Below are 7043 nucleotides of genomic sequence, written 5' to 3' on the forward strand. Positions count from 1 at the left end.
GAGGTGATGTGTCAGTTGGGAAAGTTTATGTAAAACTTTTGAGGTGTTTTTTTTTTCATTGAGAAATATTACAGAGAACTTGTTCCAATAAATAAGACTATATAGAACTTTTCAGGCGTTGTTTTAGTGAGGAAGTTTATACAAAACCTTTGAGGAAAATTATACATGTCTTGACTTAAATTATTCTTTGGTTTGGTAATTGTGATTTGAAGAAACTTGAGACTCCACTGTGTTTGGTGCCAGTAATGACTGCATGCTTTGCTTCCGTTGCTCCTGATCTTATGTTTTAAAAATACATTATCTATGAAAATACTGCTAATTCCCCTCCGTTGCTCAGTTTCGGGGGCTTTTATACAGATTATATTGTGATGTACCACATAATAATCCGCACTCACAACTTCCACAAAATAAAATTTCAATATCGCCTATGAATGAAATATCATTTTGTAAATATTTGCATACCAATCCTTTGCAGCATACGTCATTGTATTTTTATTCCGGGTACTTCTAAAAAAAAAAAGTGAAATTGTTTAGAATTAAAGGATCTTAAAGTGTGTAAATTCTTTTCGTGTCAGAAATTACAACTTCCGCAATGTTCTTAGAACACTCGTAACGTTTTCGATAAAACGTGCTGATTTTAGGGAGAAATTCTGACGTAAAATATACCATTGTTATCAACAAGTTCTCTCGCGAAACGCAAACACTAAAATAGGAGTTAATCTTTTTATCACAAACCCTCTTCATCAGTAATATAAAAAATATGGGTTTTCTGTAATAGGATCATAAACTCGAAAGTTTGAAGGACTCTTAACATTTAAAATCAAGAGAAAAAAGTTAATAAATCAATTCCCAATTATTTTTGATCCCCTCACGCTGTCTACAGTTTTAATGGTGGACCATTACCGTGGCTCAGCCAACATCGATCAATCCCTGCCACTCATCTGTGTATTACGTCTCTATCATCCTTTGTCGGCTAGAACTGTGGCCAAAAGGGTAAACATTACCCATGTTTAAGGAATTAATTTATAAAGATTGTGGGAAACAGGATATATTGCTTGACGGATTTGGACCACGGTCGATTAACGGTAAACAAGCGCAGTGTTTTCCGGTACGCATCACGTACCAAAGCGGCGGATTAGCAGGTGATTTGGTTGGGGGAGTGGCTCTTCTAGAGGTTGTGGAGTCGATTAACAGACGAAAGACGGTTGGAAATTCTTAAATAAACATGAATTTATAACAAAGAGAAAGTACATGATGAAATTTGATCTTTTATTTGGTACTTGTATCGTGAAGATTCACTGAGAAGGAATAATATTTCTTCAATCATAGATTTGGGTAAACGACATCGTAAATGTGGATAATTTCACGATCTGACAATTCATTCATTTATAAATACAGAAATACAATCAAAAACATTCAAGACTGAGGTGACGTATTGTTTTCAGATTTCAGAATGTTTTACTTATTACATTTCTATAAATGAAGTGCAGAAAATCGATCAGCTTATACTGATTTATGCGCGAAGATTGGCTGCATGTTGTGTATTTCATCATTAAACGGACCATTGTACAATGAAATTAGATATAACTCCGATATATGATATATATATATATATACCCTTGTAAATAATCATTTGTCTTGCTAGATTCAGTGTCTTATCGGGAATTATCGACGATCGATCGTCATCCCATCCCTATAATATCATTTTTAAACTTTTAAGACTTCTGAATGTAAAATATTTGCGAAGTACAGTAGAGATACTAGCATCTTTTATAGAAATACCAGGCTTTGTAGTAGTGGGCATGTAAAGAACGAAAAGCGATGTGGCTCACTTCAGCGGCCATTGTAATTCTGTACATGACTACCTGCGTTTTGTTCTCATGTTGCTTTGATAAACTGTAGTTCATTTGTCTCTATTTGATATAAACGTGGGAACGAATCCAAATCTTTGAAGGTATTTCATTTTATCTAAAATTCATTTTATAACTTTCGACAAGCAAGGTCAATCAATTATCGAATGATAACGTCATTTCATCAAACTGTAGAGTTGTTTATCATACTTTTACAGGGAACAGCGTTTTGAAGAATTGTTGCCTTGTTGTTCTTGAGAAGAATGTTTTAGTTCCCAACTCCATTCTCATCTTGAACCCCCAGGTACCATGATTTTTATGTACACGAATTTATTTTCTTTTATACAAACTCTCCCTGTTGCTGAGAGGATTTACAACATTTTCACTATACCATTACTTCCTATGCGGTATATATATACATATATATATATATATATGTATTGTAACTTTTTATGTAGTTGTTACATCCCATTCGAGATACAAAGCCCGCGGTGACAAGAGGGACACTTCTAATGTCGTATGCTTATTGACAGATCAATCGCTACCAAATTTGGTCACCACTACCCCCTCCCCCACCTCCGGGCAAACATCCTACATCTGCACATTTGTATTTTGGCAAAATTATCCATCGATCCTTATACTGTTCTTGCAGACAATAATTTTATAGAACTTCCTTTATGTTTTCTAATATCGGAAAATTCAGACTTTTGTATGTTCCATCCTGATCTGGCCATAGATTGAATGTTACGTTAAAATTGATAAGTAAATCCTCTGATTTTGATATAAAAGCAGTGGACGAAAGTACGAGGACGGTTAAACATTCTATTATATTTTTCATTGCACATTATGGCTTATTTTCTCTAGATTGTCGCTTCAAGTCATTATTCTTCAAATATTTATACAAGTATACGTCATACAATAAACGTAGGAAATGTTTTTAGTTTCTTAACGTAATTTTGAAACAGTCCCCCACATTACCAATGAAGACATCTAATGGTTTGAATACATACAGTTTTATTTGTTAACCAGTATCTTTGTATACCTAGAAATAAATATGTTGTCTGATGTTTATATCATAATCTGAAGATAGTGTTCTTGAAATAGTTGAAGATGAAAAGGTGGGGTTAACGAAGAGTGATCAATCTTACAATTCCTATAAAGAATACAAAATAAAGAAAAGAGCAAATACGGATCCTTGGACACTCCATAGGTGGGATTAGGTGCTTAGGAGTAGTAAGCATCCCCTGCCGATTGGTCACACCCGCTGTGAATCCAACAGTGTATTTCTCGATGGGGTAAATGGAGTAATCCGTAGTCCAAATCATTGTGTAAACAACGGCCTCAATTGATATGAAACATGTCAGACAGCAACTACCAAAGACAGTTAGTTGAAGATTAATGCAGTGAACGGTCTGTGTTGTCGAAGGCCTATCTAGTTGAAGGTCTATGTAGTTGAAGATCTATATTGTTGAAGGTCTATGTAGTTGAAGGTGTATGTAGTTGAGGTATTCATAATTGAAGGTCTATGCAGCTGAATGTAGTTGAAAGTATATGTATATATTGTTGACTACGTACAGTGTAGTTGAAGGTCTATTTAGTTGAAGGTTTATATAGTTAAATATCTTTGTATTTGATGGTCTATATAGTTGAATCTTTATATACATGTAGTTGAAGGTCTGTATAGTTGAAGTTCTATGTAGTTGAAGGTCTATGTATTTGAATATTGGGTTTATACAGTATATTTTGTAAGTTACGGTTCTCAATAAGCCACGCTCAGCAGGCATCATATCATTGTTAATCTAGAAGAAAAAACCCGACCAACTCGCGTTTTAAAAATCTTAATGTAGTATGGTACATGTACAATACTGAAATCAGGTTCTGGGGCCACAGAACTTCGACGAGCTTACTTTTGATTGTAAGTCTCACTCTAGCACTATGTTCATTCTATAAAAGTGAGATTTGGATAAAAAGTTAGCTGATATAATTTTCATGGCCCCGCAGCCAGGAGATCGCATCCTACGTGATTTGTATCTCAGGTTAGGTGTAGTCACGTTGTATGGACACTGAAAAAAATAATTGAATTATTCATATAAAAACATACATTTCTTCCTAAATTCACAATCCGACCTGACGTGGTACATGATGCTAACATTGTTATATGTTGGTTTCCATTTGATTGGCTGATTTCAGTGTCAATGACCATATAATACAGGTCCTGTGTTATACAGAATGCCCAGGGTGTAGTCCACTGTTGAACATACAATGTCAGACATAGCAATCCATATCTCACTCAAACTGGATTCAGCAATAGGCCTTTCAATACTTTATCATCAAAATAAAGCCACATCATTTCACCTTTCGTCTCCTAGCAATGACTTGTGAGAAGCGATCAAAGTGTTAAGTAATTCTTTATTTATGAAGAAAGGTATGGTACATATCAGTTACCATTAATGCAAATCAATGGATATGGACATCGGTATAAAACGTCCGTAAAATCCTACCAATAAAAACATATTGCTGTTAATGTAAGGAATAATCCTATTTAGGAGAAAGAAGCACATGATATTACCATATTGTTATATGAGGAATAGGAAACGAAATAAGACATACATAAATTCTTCTCCTTAGATTCATTTTTGTCTGAAATGACATTTCAGTTCCCCAGTTTTTATTCAGTCAGTCTTTAGTATGATTGTTATAGATCTGGCATGTGATTACTGTAAGCATTTCCTCTTATTGTACATATGTAGTTACAATATTAGTCCCAAAACAGCAACCCGACATAGAACGAGACCCCAAACAGCAACCCGACATAGAACGAGACCCCAAACAGCAATCCGACATAAAACGAGACCCAAAGCAGCAACCCGACAGAGAACGAGACCCAAAACAGCAACTCGACATAGAACGAGACCCAAAACAGCAACCCGACATAGAACGAGACCCAAAACAGCAACCCGAAATAGAACGAGACCCAAAACAGCAACCCGACATAGAATGAGACCCAACACAGCAATCCGTCATAGAACGAGACCCAAAACAGCAACCCGACATAAAACGAGATCCAAAAAAGCAACCCGACATAGAACAAGGCCCAAAACAGCACTATTAGGTCGCTATCCGGCACAGAACGAGGCCAAACAAGAGGTAATGTGAGCAATACTCACCAAGAATACCCCCGCTTACCCCAATCTCCCAAAGGGTGTTGTTAATAGGTATAAATTACCTCTTTCCTGAGTGTAAAAATATGGTATGCCTTTGTAGAAGAAAATGGAAAATATAGTCCGAACACAAATCCATGGCATAAACCTATAATTTTGACCTAGAGATCAAAGGTCAAGGTCATAAAAAGGTCATGAAACATAGTCTCATGGTGATACACCCATGTCTTATGGTATGACTATGTCAAAACCCTATAATCAATTTTGACCTTGAGGTCAAAGTTCAAGGTCATATAGAGGTCATGAAGGTACCCGACACATCGTCTCGTGGTGATACACTCATGTGTCGAATATGATATGCCTATGTCAAAGAACAAAGAAGTCATGGCCCTAACACGAATCCATTGTAAAAACCTTTAATTTTGACCTTGAGGTCAAGGTCATATGGAGGTCATGAAGGTACATGACACATTATCTCATGGTGTTACACTCATGTGTCAAATATGGTATGCCTATGTCAAAGAACAAAGAAGTTATGGCCCGGACACGAATCCATTGTAAAAAAAACTTTAATTTTGACATTGAGGTCAAGGGTCAAGGTCATATAGAGGTCATGAAGGTACTCGACACATTGTCTCATGGTGATCCACCTGTGTGCCAAATATGGTATGCCTAAGTCAAAGAACAAAGAAGTTATGGCCCGGACACGAATCTGCACAGACAGACAGACGGACGGACAGACAGAGTGATTCCTATATACCCCCCAGAACTTCATTCGGGGGGTATAAAAACAACAACAAACCAGCAATTTACCCAGTCACAACCTAGCATAGAATGCGATCCCAAAACCAGCAATATGCAGTCACGATAGGGCACAAAACGAGATACCTAAACAACGACACCCAGTTATGATTCGACATAGAGGGGAACACCAAAACAGCAACACCAAGTCACAACCCGGAACAGACGGAGAAAAATGAACAACCTATTATGGAAGTTTAGCCTGAGCTGAGAGTAAGACAAACTCAATGTTAAACCAAAGAGTATCACAAGCTTCTGTAACTCTGGTGGCTTTCATAGTGCGACTTTCCAACCACCGAGTATAAATGTACGTTAAATTAGAGAGTATATGTAACGGTAAAAAGAAAACTATTAAAAAGTCTGTGTATTAACTTTCCGAGCGAAATATTTCTATACTTTGATTGAAAGACAACTGAGATGGCAGTACCAGACGTGAACGTGAGATGAAGAGTTTACATAAGATTTCACTACTGCTCTATGTAACTTCTTGCACTCATATATCACTTATAACGGCTTGAAAAGTCGCAATTCATAACCTCATGTATTTTCAAAAATGAAATTTATTTCTTAGTTACATGTATATATCACAAAAATTCGTATAATGAAACCCAGCGTTCTTCATATTAGAGTAATTTTCATAACAATAATTTCATATCATTTTCAATTGAATTATCCGAAAAATTATGACTATAGCAATAAGTCTCTAAAGGCATTTAACCATTTGTTTGATTATATTAAAGCCCTATAGGGATCACGACTGGTGTGAGCGGTCAACATGGGATATTAACTCCTCCTAGGCACCTGATCCCACCCCTGGTAAGTCCATGGGTTCGTATTTTCCCTTCTTTTAACGAACGGTGTATCTTTAATTAGATTTATGAGATTGATCCCTGTTCGTTATCTTCACTTATTCATAAACTAATTCTATGATTATCATCCCTTTAAATCCAGGAAGATATCTGTCATTATTTTGTTTTATTTTGATCATTACTGTAACAGCAGCGGTGATTTGGTGAAATGGGGTGTACAAGGACATAACTCAGAATTGATTTCAATCCCTGTCACTATTGTGAAAAGGTTCGTTAGACTTGCAATTCCTAAACTTTATACAGTAATAAGACCAAAATTCGTTCTGAAAATGATCACGAAAATAACTGTAATATCCCATAATCATTGATTTATAAAATAGCTGTTTGGACATTGGTATCGAAGTTAATTTAACAAGACATGC

Source organism: Ostrea edulis, chromosome 1 (assembly GCF_947568905.1).
Source record: "Ostrea edulis chromosome 1, xbOstEdul1.1, whole genome shotgun sequence".
Classification (NCBI taxonomy): domain Eukaryota; kingdom Metazoa; phylum Mollusca; class Bivalvia; order Ostreida; family Ostreidae; genus Ostrea; species Ostrea edulis.